The following is a 24402-nucleotide window of genomic DNA, read 5'->3' as shown; positions in this document are numbered from 1 at the left end:
CCAAGAAACTGAATGTCCATAGAAAAAAGTTCTTCCTGAAGCTCTCACCTTCTCCCAAGGGTGTGTAAGCAGGCACACTCTTCATGGAGACCCGTGTTTTCATCTTCAGGTCTCTGCTCGGTCCTCCTTGTGGCCAAAATCTCCCTTTGCAGCTTATGGAGTGGCACCTGCCCAGGAGAGAAAACTTGGTTCTTGTCTCCTGCAGCAAGTCAATACGTGTCTTTAATGATTCTAGTGTTGCTTTGGCCAAACGTCCAGAGAGCCAAGAAGAGGCTCTGGGGGGAGAAGGGGAGAGATGGCATCTATGGGCCAAGGCAAGTTGTGCAGTGATTCCTTAATGACTTTGTTTAGGAGGAGATGAAATATAGGGCAAAGTCCGAGAAGACAGAGTGGGGAGCTGGGGAAAGAGAACAGATGTTGTAGAAGATACTCTTTCATGTTTCCTGTGCACCAGAAATCTGCAGATGTATGTTGGCAGGGCTACAGTCAGAGAGCAGAGGGAGGCTGGAGTTTACACATCTGGAAGTCATTTGGCAGGGGCAGAGTTCAAACGCTTTCTGCTTCAGCTGCTCTTAGACATACCTTGCCATGCAGGCCATTGCTGAGTAAGGGGCCAGCCGTTCACAGAGTCCCTCTGGCCCCACTCTGGTGGAAGCCCTACCTAAGCTGGTGGGTTTTCCTCCTTATCAGTTCAGTCACATGGAAAAGCTGAAATAATTATAAAAAGAGAGAAGGGGGCGGGGGAGGGAGGGGAGCAAAGAGGAGAATGCACCACAACTGAGAGAAGCCTGGCTAGAAATCAAGAAACAAAATGTACTTGGACCAAGTCCAGTGCGTGAGTTAACTTGAGAGCAAAGAACACCATTCGGGGGGGAAGAGGGGGGCCTTCTCTGCAGCACAGTAACACCCAGGGATCATGCTCACACCACATTTACTTTTCTCAGAAATCCCTGTACATTTTGCCTTCACTGATTTTAGGAATGTGGAGGACTCTCTTGATCCTGAGGGAATTACTCCCTTTGGAAGGATTTATGGGGTTTTGTAAAGAGAGAGAGCAGGGTCTCTGAGGGCCCGGTCATCACCCCACTGACCTGCAGCCTCCTGTTGCCACTGTGAGATATGGCCCTCCCTTTCAGAAGGGGGCAAGGTCAGCTCGGGTGTTAGGCTTCCCTCAGAGGAGAAATACATCTACGGAGTGAAACTGTGTCCCAGCTCAAAGTTCCTGCCATGAGCAACGACGCAGACCATATTGCTTACAGCTGCTGGCAGCCTTAGCTTGGGGCTTCACATAGCCGCGTGTGGTGAGGTGAACTTGCAAGGGGTGGTAACAAGTTAAAGGCTCCGGGGCATCCCCAGGTTGGTTCATGCAGTCCAAGACCTCAGAAGGATCAGAGTCCACCTGGGGAGACAACAGAGCACATGAAAAGACAAGGAACGAAATACAACCAAATATAATAAATGCCAAGTGTGACATAAAACACGTTCAGACAGATCTCCTCATAATCCTCACCCCCTCAAACCTGCTTAACTTTCTATACCCTCTACCTAGATAGATATCTCTGTCATCCCCACAGGTGCCCATGCCAGAAATGTTCACTCCTCCCCCGTCCATCACCTAACGTGTCTAATTTGGCCACAGGTCCCGTTGATGTTTTACTCTCTTCAGATCTCCTGAACATGTCCACCCCTAAATCCCAGCACCCTTGGCATCTCTACCCGGAACCACTGTAGCTGCCACCACATTGGTATCCCTTCTGGCAGTCGTGCCCCTTGAAGCAATTCTCTGAGTTCCTCCTTGAAATATACACTTGAGTGTGTCATTTCTCTAAAAGGTGCAGTGGCTCTCCACAGCTTTCAGGATAACGCTCAGCCGCATAAGTGTGAGCTACAAAATCTTCATGATCTGGTCTTTGTCCAACATTCCAAACTTCATCCTCAGTGGTATGCTGAGAAATGTATACTGACCAAACCTCCAGACAACACCACGTGTTACTTATAGACACACTTCCTCGAGAACAACAATGAACTTTCTACCAACTTCCTGGTCATACCCTAATCTCTCTCTCACCTGGATCTCTGCCTATCTTTCTCTCTCTGTCCAGAGACACCCTCTTCCTACCTCCCTAGTCATCCTTCAAGACTTGTCTCCTCCAAGAAGTCATCTCATAGCAAGTATAGTGGCCATCAAAATGCTGCACTGTAATTGTGCGCTAGGGAGGCCTGCTGCTCTAGCCAGGCACCATTGAGAACAGGCATTATGTTTATTTTTGCACCCAGGATGCCTTACACATTTCCTAAAACATAGTAGGTATTGAGTGATCACTGATTCCAAGAATGCAAGCAGTTTTTGATTTACCACCTATACCCTACCCTCTTGTACAAAGATTCAACGATGTGAGTGCTATAGGCTTTCCGCAGGCATCAAGCCCAGGGAACGACACAGAGTAGCCAAGGAATACTTATTGCAGTAGAGTTGCCAGTTTTAACAAATTAAAATAAAGGATGTCCAGTTAAATTTGAATTTTACATAAACGATGAATAATCTTTTTAGAATAAGTATATCCCATGCAATATTTGATAAATGCTTATGGTAAAAAAGTATTTGTTTACCTGAAGTGCACATTTATCTGGGTGTCCTGTATTTTATCTGCAAGCCTATCTTTGAGGAGGCTGCCTCTGAGCAAGAATGTGATGAATGAGTCAGATTTAGAGAGGGCAAAGAGAGAAGGGACTGGTTCTTCTCATTGGAGACTGGTGGGAGGGGCAATGAGCAGCAAGCACAGAGAACGAAAACCTGCAAGGAATTTGCAGATGGGTCTGGCAAGGGGATGATGTCTGTGCTCAGGAAGGGTGAGCAGCTGAACATTCAAAATGACACCGAAATTGAAGTGACCAAAGAGGAGGGCGTTGTAATTATTCAGAAATTCGTTCAGAGTTTGTAAGTCCTGACCTGGCCCAGAGGTGACGGGAAGAAAGGATGTGAAGAATGGACAAGCTCCTACATGGAGGGGGAACACAAAGGGGTATCTAAGGAGTGCTCAAAGATTTAAGACTCAAGAGAAGAAGCCAGAATGGAAGGGGCAAGCAAGGAGGGTGAGCTTCATTTAGACAAAAGACTTTGGTGTGAAAGTAGGATGCCCAAGGAAAAATGCACAGCTGAGTTGGAGATGGGGTGTTAGCACCTGGGCGTGACAATGACTGTGGAGTATCCCTGTGTACATGACTGTGATGGTTTACAAAGGCTCTCTGTTGCTTCCACGACAGAGAAACCTATTCCAGACAGGGGAAGAGTACACTAGCATGCTGCTGTGTGCAAGGACTCCTCATTCCAGAGTTTCTCAAGAGTCCTCCAGGCCATTGGGGAGGCGTCTTGCCCTTTGGCTTCCCGATGGAGTGACTGATAAAGTTCAATGTGAGAACTTTAAGGAGCACTTTTCCAGTAAGTCACCTAAATGTGTTGTTAAGTCCAGTGCAATAGAGCTCAAATCCAGTCCTGAACGGAGCTAAGTACTTACGTACGTGAAACTGGCAGAGGCACTCCCTTTCCACTGTGGAAATAATAGGTATGAGAGTGCTTTAAAAATTACAATGCACTATAGAAAAACATTGCTATTAACACAATATGAATACCTACAAGAGAACTGAAAATAAATTCCTGGATATTTAAAATTACGTCTGTGTATTGCCAGTCACCTGGATATTTCAAGACCATCAAATTCAACCCTTTCCCTGACACTCCCTATGCCCCCCTCATCTTTCTTTTAAATACCACTTATCACCACCCATTATAGTCTATAAGTAATACCCTATTTTGTGTTTTCCCTGACTACCCACAAGAATGTATGAGCTTGGAGGGCAAGAATTGATATCTCTTTTGTTCGTGGCTATACCACTCATGCCCCAAACAATGCTCATTTCTGATAGAGTGAATTAGCTTTGGTTTTCAAAGGAATGGCTGAGCTTGCATACATATGTCTTGGTAGCTAGGAAATGTCCTGAAAACACAAACACGGAAAAAAATCTCTGAATCACAGCATCCGCTATCCTATAGCTGGGCATTTAGCTGTCACACAGGCCTGTTAGGAGACAGCATCCATGTGAACCACTTGATTGTCCTCACAATAAGACAACTGTAGGCCATTGCCTAAGTCCTTCCTGGTGGAGGATACTATAGGCATGCCAGGTGACCCATGAGAGTTAATTTCCCTCCTTGCTAAGCCAGGCTCTTTGATATTTCCTCTCATACCCCAAGAGGCCTCAGAGCCTCACCGCACCCACCCGCCACCCCCCCCCCCCACCCCGCTGAGGACTGACTCAACAAAGACACCATGTGGACCATGCTTTTCTCATCCTCCTGGGATATTGTGTTTGTTTCAAATGCCAGGGAAGAGCCATATTTGAATTCAGATTCCAGAGCTCAGCAGGTCTATTTGAGCCTATGGTTCTTTTCGCACAGTTCATTCCCCTGTTTCTGTAGCAATCCTAACTGCCTCAGAGTGTGGACTGGACACCGCCTTGCACATGGTGTTCTGCAGAGCAAATGGAAGAGAAAGGATTCCTGCGCAGCTTCCCAGCATGAACTGGCAACCCTGATGTAGACAAACACAAAAAATACACTGCAGCTGAAGCTCAGATGAGCCTTGAAAGACATCCAGCTGCACTCTTCAACCCAGCTGGTATGCGTCCTGGTTAAATAACGGAACAGACTGGCAAGTCTTGGAGAACCCAGTGCTGAAGTCCAAAAAGCTGTCATGTCTGAGTGTGCTTGCCCTCCCTGGGAAGCAGGAGGCTGGGGGGAGAAAGGATTCAGTAGCAGCATGTTAGAAAAGATGGAGGGGTCCTAACTAAGACGGACCCTAGTAAGGAGCTAACTCTTCCTTCGAGTCTAGTTTCAAAGAGATGGATGGAAATTAACAGTGACAGGTGGGCCACAAGGCCCACAGGGGGCAAGCCAGGGAACCTGAGGAAGTCATGAGTGGTAGCACCTGAACTCCCCACAGGTCATCGTGATAGGTAACCTCCTGCCCCTCTCAACACTTCCTCTTTTGACCACTCTGTCTCCTCTCTCCGGTATGTCCGTCACCCGACCACCCACAAAGAGGACAGAGAAGAGGCTCTCCTGCTGTCTCTTTCTAACTCAGGGGACTGCCTCCTGCAAGTCCTCCCCTTCCTCTGTAAGGCCATCCAGCTTCACAGAGCCTATCAACCCTTTCTCTTTTCCATTCTTGTCCTCAGTTGATTCATTACAGTATTCCTTCGGCCTCCTAATTACTGCCAGACATGAAGCTGATGGGTTGGGCTTTACAGACACTATTACTGCCAGATCCCCTTCCCTTCATTGTCTGGAAGCCTGTCTCTATTCAAGCCCTAATCCTTTTTGCCATTTTTGACCTAGTTTCCATTATTTTATATTTTCCTGTATTAAGTTAAATAAGCCACTTGTCAACCTGCATATATCTTATTGGATCCAGTTCTTCTTTTGTGACTCAAATGAATGCCTGATGGAAAAAAAAAAATTCTACAGCCAGTTATAGAGATTTATCCACTTTCTTAACTTACAGCATATAGGACTAGATGGAAACCCCATTTAAACATTCTGGTGATGTTCCTTAACAAGGCAAAGCAGTGCTGTAACTCATTACCCACCTACTCCCTGCTGCCTTCAGACCGACCAGTGTGTTTAAATATATCAAAACTATGAAATGTGTGTAGATAAAGCTCTCAAGCTCTCCTTACAACTGTTAAATCTATCCATTCCTGAATGAAGAAGTGCTAACAGTTGATGAATGTGTTTCACAGATAAGGAGGAAGAAGGAGTAATTGAACAAGAGGAGAAAAGAAGAATGAGGAATGAAGAATTTAACAATTAGGCACTCATCTAAAAGGCATAACTCTTCCTTCCTCCTTATCTTAAGCCTTATCTGAAGCCCCAGGTAAGCCCCAGACTGACCAAAAGCCTAAGAAGCACTGCTTTAGGAAATATTATTTCTTGAAACATACATGGCATGACCATAGGTTTGAACAAGGACATGTGATAGATAACCCATGGACTGGTCCCCCGCCCCTTTCTGGACATGTTTCACAAGGAAGCAAATGTACCGTGTTTGTACCACAAAATCATTGCACCAAACCAAACTTTTCAAGGCTCTCACTATTGGAGCACCTAAGCGGATCAGTCAGTTAAGCATCTGACTCTTGATTTCAGCTCAGGTCATCCTCACAGTTCCTGAGGTAGAGTCCCAAATTGGCCTCCTGCTGACAGCATGGAGCCTGCTTGGGATTCTCTCCCTCTCTCTCTCTCTCTCTGTGCCTCTCCTCCATGCTCTCTCTCTCCCTCTCTCTCAAAATAAACACACTTTAAAAAATGTCCATCAACTAATGAATGGATAAAGAAGATGTGTGTATGTATGTGTATATATATATATATATATATATATATATATATATATATATATATACATACATATATACAACAGAATACTACTCGGCAATGACAAAGAATGAAATCTTGTCATTTGTAACAACATGGATGGAACTGGAGGGTATTATGCTAAGTGAAATAAGTCAGTCAGAAAAAGATAGATATCATATGTTTTCACTCATATGTGGAATTTGAGACACTTAAAAGAAGACCATGGGGAAAAGGAATGAAAAATAAGCTCCAAACAGAGAGGGAGGCAAACCATAAAAGACTTTTAAATACAGAGAACAAACTGAGGGTTGATAGGGGTGGGGAGTTGGGGGAACGGGAAAATGGGAGATGGGTGTTGAGGAGGCCACTTGTTGGGATGAGCACAGGGTGTTGTATGTAAGTGATGAATCATGGGAATCTACACCCGAAGCCAAGACTACACTGTATACACTGTTAGCTAACTTGACAATAAATTATTAATGTATATATAATATATATAATATATAAAATGAAATAAAGGCCCTCACTATTGCTTTATTTTTTTTAATATTTATTTATTTTGGGGAGACAGAAAGAGTGCAAGTGGGGGGGGGGGGGGTGGGGCAGGCAGAGAGAGATGGAGACACAGAATCTGAAGCAGGCTCCAGGCTCCAAGCTGTCAGCACAGAGCCCAACATGGGGCTTGAACCCGCGAAGCGCGGGATCATGATATGGGCTGAAGTCAGATGCCTAACCAACTGAGCCACCGAGATGCCCCATTATTGCTTTAGTACGGTCTATCTTGCTTATCCATTATTTAGCGAAACACATAGGGGTGTTTTCAGCTACCATTCGTTGTCTATTTTTTTTTCCAAAATCAAGTAACCTGACAACTTACAAACTGAAACTGCAGAGCAGCGGGATTCTCAAGGACTGCACCCAGAAACAGTCACGTCCAGGAGGTTTTATAATCCTGGCGAGAAGTGGTAACTGCCTTGTCCTGGCTGGTGGAACTTGCATTGCACAATGTAGAGATAACATTTGGGACAAGTGAGAAATAAGCGAATAGATAGGTTTTGACCATCTAAGAAGATGAGCTGATGCTTATCCAATCCTCTTTGAATCATAGAGCCAATACATTCTATTTTAAAAGAATATTTTCAAATTATTGAGAAAATAGTAATAGTAAAAAGTAAAAATAAATAATTAACAGGACTAGCCATGACAAAAATATGCTATGTGCTTTTCATGCATTATTTTAACACAACCATCTATGAGGTAGGTATTAGTATGAGGTGCATTTTATAGCTAACCAGTATCAAAGGACACTAGACAGATGTGCACAGGTCCATCTGAACATCTGAGCCCACGTTCTTAGCTACAATGTTTTAAAATACATTCACAATAGAAACATTTTAAATTAGATATGTAAAAAGGATAGCAAAACGAATTACAATCACATTCACTCAGAGATAACTTGACAAAACCTCTTCTATACACATTAATACACATACACCCACAGTTTAACAAAAAAGGGGGCAGAGATCATGCTTAACATATTGTTGTATAAGCTTTGTATTTTCATTTGAAATGCTTTGTGGAGGTCTTTCCCATCTATACATGTCTACCACATTATATTTAATTACTGTTTTCCATTGTTATCCCTACACCATAATGTACAATCAATACTCCTTTGGGACACTTTGGTTCTTACACAGAGTGCTGATATAAATATCCTAATAGCTGACTTCTTACACATATTTTTACATCCTTAAGATAAATTACTAGAAACAAGGCATAGATTTTCCACGTATTACTAAATTGCCTTGACAAGTATGAATTTTCATTCCCATCAGCAACGTATTAAAGAGTGTCCTTTACCCCACACCAGCAATGGGTGTTAGCATTTGATCATCTCTGCCAATTTTAAAGGGGAAATAATAATATCTCACTGATCTTTTATTTGTTCTTCCTTAGTTAGCACCAAGGCAGGGCATTTTTCATATGTTTTGGTATTTTCATTAGTGCTTTTGTAAAATCTCTACTCCTGTCCATAGCTGATTTTCTTTCAGGGCTCATTATATAGTAATCACTTGCCAAAATAATGTATTAAATATACTTCTCCCAATTTTTTAATTTTTTTAATTTTTAAAATTTTTTCCTTTTTTTAATTTTTAAAAATGTCACCATCATTATCCATAAAAAGAATCTCTAAGGTTTTAAAAATATCTAAGTTTTCTTCTTGTACATCAAAGTATTTTTTACATTTCAATATTTCATTTATCTAGCACTCATTGGTGTAATATGTACTTTATTTCTTATAATTTGTTACATCAAATGTCCAAACACCACTTACAAAGCACTCTGTAAATTCATAACTCATTTTTTAGATTACTTATTGATTTTATACCCAAACTGTATATTCACTTATGGTCATTTCTAGCATCATTGCTCTACTCCACAGATTTTCTTCCTGATTCCTATGCTACTATTATCTCTTTTAATTATGACAGCTTTATAAGCCATATTAATGTCTCAGGAGGCAATTTTCCCATCATTATTACCACTGTTTACTCTTTCAAATGCATTTCATAATTATTTTATCAGTTCCCCCTCCAAAAAAAATGGCATTATTATTAGAATTGTGTTAAATTATTAGAATCATTTGGAAAAAAACTGATAGCCTTACAATTTGAGTAAATTGTTCCTTCTAGGAACAAGCAAGGCATGTCTGTTCAAGTTTTATTTTTCTCAATAATGCATTCACTTTCTTCATATATATTATCATGTGTGCTATTTTGTGAATAAAATGATCTTCTCTCTGTTACATTTTACAACTATTATGATATTTAGACATAAACATGGAATCCAAGTTGCCCTCATTCTATCAAGGGTAAAACGGATACGCAAAGGCACCCATTTCATATGCAATACAACATGGTATATTAGAGGCAGCAGCTCGTCCCGTTGACTGTCTCCAGGACAGTCCCTTTAATCGATTCCTTGAATTTCAAAAATGAACAAATCATATCACTCCCCCACTTAATACTCTGAGGGGACTCTTAAATCCAAATGTCTTCTCTGATCAACGAGGCTGTACATGATCCTGGCCCCAAGTGCCTTCCCAACCACACCTCCTACCTGCTCTCCCTTCCCGGTGTCTCCACCACCCTTGCTTTCAGTCAGCAACCCCCACCATCCCTCAGCCTAGGAGCTCTTGTTCCAGACGGCTGCTCCTCTGTCCATCCAAAGCTCAACTCAAGTGTCACCTGCTCAACAACACTGTCCCTGATCATCCATTGCTGTCTTATATCTTCCTGCTTTATTTTTATAAAAACACTGATAATGAAATTTTAATTTATGTACTATGTATGATCTCTCAACCTGTCTCCACCATCTCTACCTTGAAGGCAAAGTCTCAGAATAGTCATCATTTCTGTCTTGAACACTACTGGACTGCCAGAGACTAGGTAAGTACCTGGTACATAGCAGAGGCTCAGTAAAAATCTGTGCAATGAATGAATATGTGGACAAACTCACATTTTTCTGACTCATGGTGAGCCCTGCTGGGTGGAAGCAACATGCATTGTGCAACCAGGCAGATCTGTGTTTGTATCTCAGTCATAGTTAGCTGAGGTCCTGGGAAAAATACTCAAAATCTTGGAATATTGCTTTTTTAAGTCATAAACTGGGGTGATTTGGAATTGCATCATAGGATTAATTTGAGAATTTAATGAGAAAATGTGTGTAAACACTAGTATAATTCTTAGCACATAATAGGTATTCAAGATAGGGTTGTTCTTTGCCCATTCCTCAACTTTTACTCACCAACCAGCATGTTTACCTAGGTTGCACCAGGGAAACTAGGGAATTGAGTGCTCAGAGAGTCTCAATATTAGGTTGAATGAGGCTTTCAAAGTAGCTACAAAACAGGAAGCACCACCATCTGAGATAGGTCTTTGTTTCAATCTGCTTTCTGAAATTCAGAAGGATTAGACAAGACGTTTTAGCAAATTATTCCCTACCCTAAATTGCAACATAAAATGAAAGACAAGGACAGTCAAACAAGTCAACAACAAACTTCATTTTGCTACAAATCAACACAGTTAGGGTCTTTAATCTTAATGCCACATTAGGGGAAAATACTCACTGCTCAGATGTCATAGGGCACACTGGGAGTATAAAAGGGGGCAATAAACATACTCCCCAGAGGAGGATCCAGAATTCAAATAAATCGATGATTATGGTTTCCTAGAGCAACTTTACTGAGTTTCCATGAGCCACCAACATTAGGGGAGTACATAAATTATATAAGGCCATAAAGTCTGACACAGTAAAAGTGGTTTCATTCTGAAAAGCGAAATGAATTCTTTGACCTTGACTATCAAAACACCACCAATGATTTTTTTTTTTTATACTTTCCTTTGGAGTTTACAACTGAGAAGTGAATTCACTTTGTTTCCTCTTTTGTTTATACTTTTGGGATTAAAGCCCATGGATACAAGTTTCCTAAATCTTAGGAAGGGCAGGCTTGTCATTGAGAAAGCCAACAATCCCTGTCGGTGGTACCCTTCCAATCGTGAGTAGGCTCACGACTCTTAGGCTCAGGACTCACTCCACTTGAAATACTACCTGGAAAGCAGTGGGCACAAAATGACATCACATCCTATTATGAAGAGGTTATATGAGCCGGCTTTTTCTTTTTTAAACAAACATGGAACATATGCTTTCCCAAGAGGTACTAAAGAAGGAAAACTGCATACTGCTCATGTTTCTTTAGGAAACACCATGAGAAAAATTAAGTCTTTAACTTCTGATGGCTTCCTGTAGCTAAGCCACAGAAATCTAATTGAGAGACTATGGGCCACAGAAATCTGCTGTCTGCTCTGGCTTCAGAATCATATTATTATAAGCCTTTGACTCGATTAGTGTAAGAAACAAAGAATTATTGCCACGGCATCATTATATGGATTGTACACCCAAATGATGCTGTTCTCATCTTGGTTTACTAGTCTTTCCCCATTACCTCCAGGGAACAGATAAAGGAGAAACCTCAGGAGACACTGTATTCTGTTTGGTTCTGGGTTTTTTCCAAATGCATTTTGTATTCCTGTGGTAGAAAAGACACAGAATTGAGTGCCTGTATAACAGACAAGAAGACAAGTACTTCCGGGATAGCACTGTGATATTACTGAATTACCACACACCTTTTTATCTTTGGGGTTAGTAAAGATGTTGCAACCACCTATCTTCTCACAATGAAGTGCTTGCATGCTGGTTATATCTGCCCACTGCACGTTCTGAGACCGTGCAAGTACACCATTCCATTTGTCCACAAAGTTTACTTCTAATAGTGTATGCACGAAATAAACCCCAGCCTAGAACTAGGTCTCCAAGTAGTTTTATACTTTCATTTTCTGGCTAGTGGCGGATATGAACAATTTGACAAAGCCAGCAGGCTTTCAGAGGAGGGAGGGGCAGCTATCTCCTGTTTCGTTAGAGTAACTTTGTTCAGTGTTGCCGTAAACCTCCATCTCTTGTTCATCAGGAAAACCCCACGACACACATCACCTCCTTAGGTGGCCTCCACTAGCTCTATCAGAACGGAGAGAGTGGCCCTCACCTTCTCCTACCCAAGCAACCCCCTTTGCACACAGCTTTCTTTCACTTCTCACTTCCAATTACAATGACCTCTCTGCAACTCTGCCTCCCCAGTTTGGCTTTTGAAGCCCTAGCACCAAGCCCAGCGCCTAGCTCTCAGGAAATGTTCTCTGAATATATGAATGGATGAACGAACTAATCAACCAAGGATGACACTCGAATGGCCAAGAAGCCTCAGGAACATGGGATGTGCCTGCTAGAAGTACAATTCTCTCAGTAGGTACGCAGTTGACACTACAACTGCAAAAACAGTACTGCCAAAGGAGCGTGGTCATGTTTGATTAACCGAAGTACCCAGTATTGGTTGGTTATATTAGCTTAACCTTCTATGGCATGAAGTTTACACGGCCTATGGGAGCAAAATTTAATAGCCACTATATCAGTTCAAGGAAATAATAATGATGCTGCTGCTGACGGTAAGGAAACAACCAGGAAGGGGCGCTATAGGTTAACTCACCATTTATGAGTAGCGGTAAGAGTAGGTTTTAATGTTTATTTTTAACAGAGAGAGAGAGAGAGAGACAGAGCGTACACACAAGTGGGGGAGGGGAAGAGAGAAAGGGAGACACAGAATCTGAAGCAGGCTCCAGCCTCCAGGCTCCAGCTGTCAGCACAGAGCCCAATGTGAGGCTTGAACCCACGAACCATAAGATCATGACCTGAGCTGAAGTCAGACATTTAACCAACTGAGCCACCCAGGCACCCCAAGAGTAGGGGTTTTTTTGTTTGTTTGTTTTTCTGGTGGTGGCCTTGTTCTGGGGTTGGACAGGGACTTCACAGGTGTTCATTATTCTATTAAAAATACTAAACCACATGTCTTCAACTAAAGATTATGATCAATGATCAATAAAATTCTGTGATAAAATAAGAAATAAAGAGCACAAATCTTCCTACAGTGCATAATTCCCAATCTATTACTGTAATTCTCTACCTTTGGATGGCACTTCAACTTAAATAGCACTCATTGTTCTATTTCATGTAATGATTTAGATTTTTGTCTACAGTTTAATAAAGTCCTTTGTTAATATGAAAAGTGGTAGATAGCACTCTATAACCATAAGTGAGCTGAACATGTGACATAATACTTTAATTACAAGCAGATGTTCTGTTTTAGGGAACACTATAGTCTCAAGACCTATTTGAATCTACACAATAAACTATGTTAAAAATAAATTAATAAATAAAATAGCAGAGTTCTATGATATTCAGACAGAAGGTTTAAAAGGACGTGTGAAAAGCAATTCAATCTTTATTTTCCTTCGTTGGTGAGCAATGCCCTTAGTTGTCATAAAAACTAATCCTGGTTAAAGTTGAATTCAGGGGACAGAATTGAATTAACCAGTGTTCCAACAGCAATAACAACAATAAAATGAATAAAACTGAGTGACGACTTTACACTTGCATAAGGCTTTACTGTTTCCACAACGTTGGAACCTGTATTTGTTACCAGTGCTAGGATCATTCAGCATGCAGTCAGCAGAGCAGAGCACCCAGTGTGAGGTGGGTAAATATTCATTAGTGAGAGTGATCATGTTAATGAAACTATCTACAGTGTTGTACATCATTCACTCAGGTCCCCATATGAAATCTGACCACAAACGCTGCATTTTATGGTCTGCTTAATACTTACCTACAGAGAGCAACACAATTAACAGGAATGAAGTTAGAATTTAAGTAGAGGGAGGCTTCTACCCTGTGAGGCTATAAATGGTGCCTAAGCAGAGTCAATTAACTCCACATCCAGAACTAACCTTGAACCTAAGAGAGCTGTTTTGTTTTGTTTTAAAGGCAGCGGCAGCAGGGCAGCGTGGGGGGGAGAGCTGGGCAGAGAGAGGGGAGAGAGAGAATCCCAAGGCTCTGCACCAACAGCACAGAGCCTGACCCAGAGCTTGATCTCAAGAACCACAAGACCACGACCCAAAACAAACCCAAGAGTCAGACATTCAACTGAATGAGCCACCCAGGCACTCTGAGGATTTTTAATCATGAAGAAAATGCCATTTTGCTATGTTATTCTAGTGACCTCTGGGTCACAATTTAAATGTGGGCTACAAAGGCTATCGTTCCTGTTGCCTTTACAACAACTGTTCTAAAGGTGAGTCTCATGGATTGCAACCTGCCATGCACGGACCTTAGAGGAACTGCAACATCACAGAATATGGGTTAAAGAAAGGGCTTTATTGAGGAAAGTGGAGGCTTGCACAGTTAGGCAAGAGGAGAGGAGAGAAGGTGGGGTCACTCTTTGCCCCGTAGAGAGTGGCCGGGGCACTCTGCTAGACAAGCACTGTGGCTTATTTGTGCAGTAAAGAAACCCAACCTCCTTTCCTCTGTACCTTTGTTAAGGATATGCAGGAGAAAGTGGCCTTGTTATAGGAAGTGCAGACAGATTCCTGTTGCTAGGGGGGCTGTGTTTAGATGCTAACTTTATCAGAATTGTCCAGGAAAGCCAGCCACCCAGCATCCAGAGATCTTGAGGCCCATGTGGAATTGCAGGCCTTCCTGCTGTGAGAAAAGTCACCCACCCTGTGAGAAGCTGAGCTTGGGCACAACATCTCCCCCTGGCACAGGGAAGTCCCCGAGACCAGCTGAATCACTGTCTAGGCAACCCAGAGAAGAGAAGGCATCAAAGGTCATTTGCAGATACCTGTTCCTTGCATCACAGCGTGACCCACAAAAGTCTGTAAAAGACCGAAATAAAATTTTGCTAGCCTGAATCCTTTGCTTCCCTGTGTCTTCTTGACTTGGCCAAATTATAATTCGGCCAACAGGTTGTAGCTGATGCCTAATAAAGCAAGCAATCTGTATCTTCCTATAAGAAGACGACATCCCTACCTACGTTTCTTTCATTTCCTAGAAATAAGGGTAAATATTTCTCTACAAAGCATTTATAAATCCTTGGCTTCCTTTTATTTTGTAATCCTATTATACCAGTGCCAATTAAAGGAAAAAAGAAAGCTACAGTATAGATCCTGTTTGTAATCAGAGCTCCTGACTCTCACACTGCCTGTCCCCCACCATGTACGAGACCCTTGGGGTGCATGCCCACCTGGGACTCGGCCTGAGGGTGCTAGCTCCTGACCCAACCCCCTTTTGCCAACAAAATGTACCTGCTTCAGGCCCCATTCTGTAACAATTAATAGTGATTTGATATGCAGATAAATCAACCCTCTTAAGCTTCTCCATGATCTAGTGTTCCGCGCAATGAGTGATTAAGGAATGATGAGAATTGAGGGCACTCAGAGAGGATGTGTTTGTCAGGGAAGGCTTCCATGTTCCTTACTTTCTACCTGTGGTCCTTTTTACACTTGGCCTCATCTTGGCTTGCTGCCAGACAGGAGGCAGGACTGTAACAGCTGATGAGCCCTCATGGAACATTCTTGAAGTCCTTTGGTTAAGTTCATATTGGCTTTTTGTCCTGATATACATATTCCAGCTCCTCTGTTTCATATTTTGCTATTATTTATTGTATATGTTATTGCTGCAAACCACTAACTTCCTTTACAGAATGAGGTCTTGTATAAATAAATTAGTAATAAATATACACTTCGGTGTTGCTTCCCAATAGTTTTTGGTGTATGTGAATCTCAAAAATGGGGCTCGAGTCTCAAGTTCTTGTTGCTTAGCTATTAAATACTTAGCTTGCTATTAACAATGCCAAAGCAGTATACAGAACATGGAACGCAAAAATCTCAGCTTGATTCCTGATCCTGCATTTGGTTATTTTCCCTAAATTTCCTTTTTCCTCTATTGTTTCTCCATACTGAGGAGGTGTCATTAAAAAAAAGAAATGCAAAAGGTGCACAGGAAATCACCAAAGACCGCCATATCCTTGGCAACCCTTTATGGCCAGGGAAAAACTTTTAAGAAGGAAAGGAAATATCATATCGAAATCATTTATTAACTGATTAACTACCAAGATAAGTATGACTCAAGTCTCATTAACAAACCGACATGTAGCCAATCCTTCCAACCTTTTCATAAGACCTTTTAGTATTCCTTAAGGTAAGTTTCCTCAGATCTAAAACAGATTGCTTAACCTTGAGTCCAAATCAACAAAATACTCCCAAGTACTCCCCCAGCCCTCTGGGTGAGGGCCTGACAGCTGGACGTGGGCATGACACAGGAAGTGCAGTGTGTGCTACCTGATGCACCCTGGGGAATGTCTGCAGCCGTGGAGAATCAAGCAGGTACCTGTCTGTGCTTCCTGTGGTCTCCAGGAGCTGGGAACTAGACCAAGTCACACCATGTTTCAACTGCAGCAAAACACAAATGGCAACAGTGCAAGTGCAATGCCAGGCAGGAAGCACTTTTTCGACATCAAAAATATTATCCTGAAAACACAGCTAGTAGTACGCTAGAAGATAAACCACATACCTTTCTCATAAACAAACAAAAAAAAGTCTCCAAGCTGCCTGCTGATCCAGGTCTTCTGATTCCCTTCTCTACAGTGGGCATGTGAGATCCCTTTGTAACATAGAGGAATGAAAAACGAGCCAAGAAACAGCCAAATAAATGACACTCCTGTCACTGTTTCCGAACCACTAGAGAACACCATTCAAAACTGCAGCATAAACCCCAGGTCTGCGGCTTGTCAAAATGCTTCCTGCTTGCTTTTACTTCTATATTAGTCAGCCTCGGGCTGGTTCAAGATCTGTCATCACAGAATGAGATTCTTTCCTTTTCTTATATATATCAAACTAAGAATTTAAATCCTTTGTGATGCACCTCTCTGAGATCTATAATGATTTTTTTCTTTCCAAATACTGTGTCACATTCAATCCTGAAAGCCAGAGGTCACAGGGCATCTTTTCTCATTTTTAAAAACAAATCGTCAAAATATTTGAATATTTTAAGTATGATTGTGTGATGAATACATAAATAAATAATAAAAATAATAAATAAATACATACATACATAGACAAACAAACCTAAATAAATCACTTAGATTCCCAATATACTATGGGACTTGACACCAAAATCAAATATCCCACACATACAAAATACTATAAGAAATCGCCCACCTGCTCCAGAAAACGCTCAGATAGATGACCAAAGTCCACCTCCTCCATCACACTCCCTTCGCACCCACCATCACCCCCACCCCATACAAACTATCTCCTTCCACACAATTTCCCAGATGGACACACAGGTATCTCTGCAAAATATAGGCTTAATACTACTACCCTAAATAGAATTCAATTAAAAATCTAATTATAGACATATAATTCTTTCAGATACTTCAAAACAATAAAGAGGATTTTTTATATTACTATAGGCTCAGATTCTGCCAGCATATGGAGTATCTAGCATGTATCACTGTCGTCAGAGTTTCATACTCCCATTAACGTAATTTTTCCTGAAGCAGAAATCAGTTGAGTTCTCTATCATGAATTGCATTTCCAGCTGGGTCAGTGCCTCTGTAGTATGAGTTATCTGGGAGTTATCACAGCTATCAAATTGTAGTGCTTCCCCCAGCTATGGTAAAAATTCACGGAACATGCTTTGTGGATGGTGGGAAATGTTATAGTTATGCTAAGACAGAGATGAAAATTGCATATGAGAAGTTGAAAAAAAATATATATATATATGTATGTACATGCATGTGTGTATTACTCTACCTATAGCCCTCATCTGGCTGTAGGGAAAGCAGGTTTATTTTTCTTTCAAAGAGATCCACATTATGTGATCAGGCTTTGTCTAAATACAAATTGCAAGACAGCCTAGACCTTTTCCTTTTCATTTCCTTGCATTTCCTCCCTTGAATAATTTCTGAACTCAACTCCTGATTGTGCCACACGGTGGCTTTGTGACGGTTGACAGGTTACTTAACTTCTCAGAACCTCTCTTGAGAATGGAGATATTAACATCATCTGATTCAGAGAATTTCTATGAGGATGGAGTAAGGGAACATCCATGTATAGTTTGTGTGCTTCTACTCACTTGTGTTAGATAACTTTCCACTCCTGCCTTTGCTCAGGAGTAAGATGATCTGGACCATTATATGAACACCTTTCCTTCAAAGTACAACCTTGAAAAATATCAGCTTTTCATCTCTCTGTCCATAAGTAAATGATACTCTAGACAAACAAAGAATGCACAAACATGAAAACATTCACTTTTAACAACAATAGTAGTGGCATCAAGGGAGTCGCATAATAGACAACACGTTTTAAAGTAAGGAAGTATTTTCCAAGTACTGTATTAACTTACCATCTTTCCACACACCAAGTTCTCACAGCAGTCAAGAACATTTGAGACCCTGCTAGCCTCATGTTTCCCCTAATGGAGCACTAATTGTTTTCAAATAAATGTCCCTAGTGTGCAAGCTCTCTATGTAGAAAGCAAGTAGATTAAGCAATGGTAAATTTAACCTATCATTCTGATGTCCACAATGTCATGCTTCAGAAAACTCCAGGAAGGATCCAGTTGTAATTAAACATACTTAAAAAACCCAATAAAAATATTTACTATTTGAATTATGAGAGTATCAATCATTAAACACCTCTCTCAAAAAACAAACACAATTCTATCACTTCTCCCCGTAACGATTATATCTTCAATACACATGCACACACAAATAACATCACACACGCTCACTCCACTCTTGTGATACCAAGTATTTTCTTATGAAAGGGTCTTTAATTTTGTGTTTTCCTTCTTTATTTGCAACCTGTTTTTAGGACTTTAAAAATGAGGTGTTTTAACAGCGCCACCTTGTGGTAATGAGCCATTTCAAATTCATCTGCCCACTGGCTCTTCCCCCACCTTTTCTAGCTTCTGTTTTGAGAGTGGTTTTTTCATTTGTATTCATTAATCATTCGTCAACGTTGGTGTTACTGAAGAAGATAGGATTTCGTCAAAACAAAGTAGGCCATTAAAAATACTAACAAAAAAGCCATAACGTGAGCAGAACAATAGAACCTGTACACTGAAGAATATGCCACTCTTCAGGGTAAGAAATATAGCTACAAATCAAACAGATTTATTAAGAAGGGAGAGAGAAAGAAATCCCAGATGGGCTTTAAAGGGGAAGCTAACCTGACTTAAAGCACTTTGGCTTGTTTTCTTCTTATATCCACCACATTTTCTGCCCCGTTGCCAGTCTGAGAGCCAAGCAGCTTAGAACAGCAAGCAAAGCTTTCCAGCCACAAACAATGGAATATTAAAGCCATTGATATTCTTCTCACAGCAGCAGGAGCCACAGCCAGGTGCTAAAGGAATCAGCTGTTTATGAAGAAATAATCAAATTCCTGCCTTCCTTCCTTCCTCTTCATTTCTGCTTCCTCTCACATAACGACCAACATCCCTTTCCCTAAGGGCCAGAGTGCTACTTGGAGAAAATAATAATAATGTGTGATTTTTTTTCCCCTAAAACACTTCAACACTAAAAATTTAGACCTCCATTAGGAGCTTTTATGACCAGTATCCAGTGTGGCCAACTGATCATCAAAACAGGTAATGCATGTACTTTTCTTTAGTATTAGATCATTAAATCCGTTGAAAAAGTCATCCAGCCTCTGAAAGCCCCTCCTTCAACTTTGAAACAGACCATGATGTGGATCCACCTGATAAAAAATGAGAAGGAGAGATGACTAGAGAATGACAGCCAGAGAATACCCACTCATGAATCTAACTGAGGGCACCAAGGCTGCTGAAGGAGCTTCGCTGAGCAGAGAGGCCCAAGGGGAAGGTGATCTTATGATTTGAAGGTTGAAGTCAGATGCACGTACCCATGTGCACACACAGGGACACTCATCCAGTCCACTGGCATAATAGGGTTCAATCCCAGCTCCTTGCATCGACTTCTGCAAAGACATTTGTCTTCCAGGGCCTCAAACCTGGGACCAGATCCCAGGGATGGGAAGCATGGGGTATGAGACTCAAAAGCCATGTTGTCAAGGTTTGTGAAAGATAAAACTGAAAGAAGGCAAACTGAGTCTATTGGAGATTTTGGTTGACAGAAATAAATCTTAGCATCAGCAGATGACACATGAGGGTGAAATACTGGAAGGAATCATGTACCTGACTGTGAGGAGGAAGGGATGGCCGGAGCAGCCAAAGGAAGCACTGAGTGTGCCATTGTAATCACCAAAGCCAAGGTATTATTCCGTGAGTGCAGAGCCCTGGAGGCCTGCCAAAATCAGACATGCATCCTAACTGACCTTTCCAAGTCTGAGTGACTCCCAACCAGACTGAAGACTGTGACTGAGGAGTGAATTCCTTTTCCTTCCTGGTGACCCCACGTTACTTTCCAGTAAGTTCTCCTGTAGTACAATTGTTCCTTTATCTGCACAGGAAGGGTATTCGTGATTCTTTCTGGAAACCGGAGCACCGTGGGTGCCAGGCTCACTGTCTTGGCTGCTGGCTCAGAGTCTGACCATACACAGACCTGGAAGGAAGCCCAATCATGTGTGTGCTGTGATGCAACAGCCCAGCTCACCACCAGGCGGGGCGGCGGTTTTAACTCTCCCGAACCCATTAGCCTTTTTACGACCAACAAGTAGAAATCACTGTAACTCCAATGGTGTAAAACAAGGGACAGCAAATGATAGCCCTCAGGCCAAATCAGGCCTGCCATTATGTTTGTAGATAAAGCGTTATTGGAACACGGGCATGCTCATTCATTTCAGTATTCTCTATGGCTGCTTCCACACACTCAGTCTTGCTCTGTTTCGCAAAAGTGAATAAACGTTAAAAATTCTTAAAAATTAAAAAAATAAAAGAAAGATCCTCAAGAAAAGGCAGTGTGGTGTACCACAGGACCAGGAGAAGGGGACTCCAAAGGCCTAGGCTGTGTTAGAAATTACTTGGGTCTCTGGCTCTGAGTAATGCTGAGTGTCTCTTCTAAGCTGCAAAGGATACAATAATTCTGTAATTTACCCACTTGGTAATGCACAGGGTTTCAGATGCCAATTTTACTGGTTAATAATTTGCATTTTTCAAAAAAAAGTATTTTTTCTATTTGTAATCCAAGGATTGTGATATTTAAAATATGAGGTTGGAATCCATACCTTGTGCTTAAAAAAGAAATACATACGAACACACACACACACACACACACACACACCAGAGCAAGCCATCCAGCCTACTGGTATTAGCATAGAGTTTCACATCCAAGTTCCTTACGCTGACCTATGGGAAAGGCGTGTGTCTTCCAGGGCCTCACACTTGCTCAGAGAAAGCTGCTGTGTCTAGGACCTCACCATCTGTAAAGCTGTGATCAAAACATCACTATCAGTTACCACCTAAGACACAGCTGTAGAATTACGGAGAAGTGTTTTTACAAAACTGAACAACTGTCTGAGTCTGTCTCCTGATTGAAGGAAATAAGAATCCCTAACTCACAAAACATCACATACTTTATAGCACATTTATACAAAATTCAGGGGATGCTATCCTATTTATTTGTATTCTATACCATCTGGCTACTTTATGAGACTTGCAAATAGTCTCCAAACATCGCTCAAGCTAAGAAAAATATAACATAGTGAGGCTGGTTTTAAATCAGGGCTCTGACTTAGTCTGGTTTCCTCAAAAGCAGAGCCTCAGACAAGATCATTTTTTTGGGGAAGTGATTCCAAGGTACAGGAGTAAAGAACAAGGCGGATTGAAACAGGGAAGGAGGGGAAGCCAATACATAGACATTTTATTGAAATAGTCACTGGGATGGGCAACTGAGGCTCCTTCCTCCTGGGATACTTTGAATTGTCTTGCAGAATGAGCCCCCAGTGTCTTCCTGAGGAATGTGGGGACTGGGTAATATTTACCCAGCCATTATCACCATTGCCCCATAGGGTTTAGATCACTCCCACTTCCAGCGTGAGCATAGGGTAGAATGAGTGGCCTGGTCTCTGCAAGCAGAAGCATCAGAGAAGCCCTAGGTCAGGAAGCAAGAATTAAGTGGTGCAGGTGAGACAAGGAGTTGATGGGTCACAAGTGCACACAGTTGTCACAGCAACGGCTGGAGTCAAAAGTTAGGCTACGAGTACATAAGGAAGGACACAAGAAGTGACCCATATGGTATGTAATATGTAATGCTTGAATTTTACTACTCCATCCTCTCAACACACCATCAGTTAGGTTAGCATGATCATTATATTTTTTCATCCAAAATCAGAAGAGTACCTGTCTCATGCTAGACACCTGTAATAAAGAGATAAAGACACTCTCTTTCTCCTCAAGGAGAATTCCATTTTAAAGGAGGATACTACTGTGAAAATAAGCCATTTTAATGCATTCAGAGCAATACCACCAGTTAATATGCCAACACAGATCCTCCAGCCTCTATTGGATGGGTAGCAATGAGTAGAGGTCAATACAAGGGAAGTCTTCTTGGGGATTAAGGAGGGTACTTGTGGTGATGAGCACTGGGTGAAGGATGAAATTGTTGAATCACTATATTGTACACCTGAAACTAATAGTACACTGTATGTTAGCAATACTGGAATTAAAACCATTTTTTTAATTCTTTTTAATGTTTATTTATTTTTGAGATAGAGAGAGACAGAGCATGAATGGGGGAGGGTCAGAGAGAGAGAGGGAAACACAGAATCTGAAGCAGGCTCCAGGCTCTGAGTGGTCAGCACAGAGCCTGACGCGGGGTTCAAACTCACAGACCGTGAGATCATGACCTGAGCCCAAGTCGGATGCTTAACCGACTGAGCCACCCAGGCGCCCCTAAAACAACTTTTTTTAAAGGGAAGTCTTCCTAAAGAGAGTGATGCCCAAGATATTTGAAAGGACCAATAGGAGTTTTCCAGGAAGCATATAGAGCAAGAGAAAGAATCACCTATGCAGAGTCATGGTAGTTGAAGTCAGAATGAGTGCAGGAAAATACAAGGACCTTAGAAAGGATGAAATTTATATAACATGGGGGAAGATGGTCAGCCATAAAGAAGTAGCAGGGCCCAGACCATGAAACCCTGGGCCCCCTCTTAAGCATCTTGAACTCCGTCATTCTCCTGACAACAGAGGGAACATGCTAAGATTGTGAAAAAGGAATGGAGTTATTCAATCAGAGGTAACTCTGATAACATCATAGAAGGGAGTATATATCATCTCAAAGGAATTTCAGAGGTAAATTAAACTTTGTGTATCTTGACGATCCCAAGATTAGAAAAATTCAGCTTTGTCAAACATGTCAATTCATAGAACACACAATAACCTATTTTCCTGTAAATATACAGAACATTTTTATGGCTAAATTTAACATAAGACTTAATGAAAACCATTGCAACCCTTCATCAAAGCAGAGACTTTTGAGAGAGAGTAGGTGTGTTACTTATTATTTAATGTTCCCAGCACTGTAATGCAGGTCTAGCAATAATTTAAATCACTGGTCATTTCCCTGGCCCTTAATTTCTGCAAAGCAACATGAATATTTAGGAAGACTAACACCAGGACTCAGCCCAGAAATGTAGGTTTTTCCCACTACTCGGACAAGAAAATCAGTCAGTTGGGTTTTTTGTTGTTGTTGTTGAAACCATAAACAATGGGTATCTGCTAAACAAAGGTGACTTCCTCCACTTAAATTCAGCAAAACGTAGCTCTAAAGTTCCTTCATGCCTCTGTGTGCCAAATATAAGAGGCAGAGTCCTATCAATGAAGAAGGCAAAAACAGGAAAGTGAACATAAGGGACAGACTCAGAGACCAGAGGAAAAAACTTAAAGGACCAAAGAACTCGCTCCCATCAGTTTCCACATTGCCTAGAAAGAGCAGGTAGTCCACTTCTCCATATGCCAAACCATCACAATAAACGATGTTGATGCTGAGGGGCTAGAAATAGGCCCTGTTTCTAAAGCGGTCTCCAGGAACCATCAGCTAATGTTCAAGCTCCTCCACCCCCGTCGTTTAGCCAAGGCCTTAATGCATTTCAGAGCCATGGCCCACTCGGACAATCTGGTAAGACCTATGGACCCTTTCTTATTTCTATTTTCTAATGTACTCGAAAACATAAAATTATACTGAAACGCAATGACCAAAATATTAACAACATTTGTGATACACTAATACGTGTGCTTCTCCATCAGCACATTCAATACCAAGATCTAATGGTGGCTCTGGTAACTAGCATGACTTCAGATTAGTTGATGAGCATGAATGATATTTTGAAATGTCTGTAATACTGTGAGGTGATACGAAATATTGATAATTTCTGTTGGTGACAAACTCTCGTGTGCTGTGTGAGAGCACAAGTGTAATGTGTCCTGCTGTGTGGTCCATTGCCTACTAATGATTGATACATACGCTGAAATTTCACTGGAGGCTGACAAAACGAAATATGTAATTCACAAATCCCCAGATGAGTCTGCTAACCACACTTCTGAAGGTGTGGCCTCTGTGTTTCAAT

General features: G+C 41.6%; 1 long non-coding RNA gene across 1 annotated transcript in view; it reads right to left on the bottom strand.

Annotated features, from left to right (window-relative positions):
* LOC106976927 (uncharacterized) overlaps positions 1-24402 on the bottom strand; it is a 114997-nt gene that overhangs the window by 73971 nt on the left and 16624 nt on the right. The window contains exons 3-4 of the long non-coding RNA XR_008298948.1: positions 1092-1399; positions 49-167 (exon numbers count right to left, since the gene is read on the bottom strand). This is a non-coding gene — a long non-coding RNA (uncharacterized LOC106976927). The remainder of the gene's footprint in view (positions 1-48; positions 168-1091; positions 1400-24402) is intronic.

The sequence above is a fragment of the Acinonyx jubatus genome, chromosome A1, assembly GCF_027475565.1.
Source record: "Acinonyx jubatus isolate Ajub_Pintada_27869175 chromosome A1, VMU_Ajub_asm_v1.0, whole genome shotgun sequence".
NCBI lineage: Eukaryota > Metazoa > Chordata > Mammalia > Carnivora > Felidae > Acinonyx > Acinonyx jubatus.
This window is presented reverse-complemented; position numbering and strand designations above follow the sequence as displayed.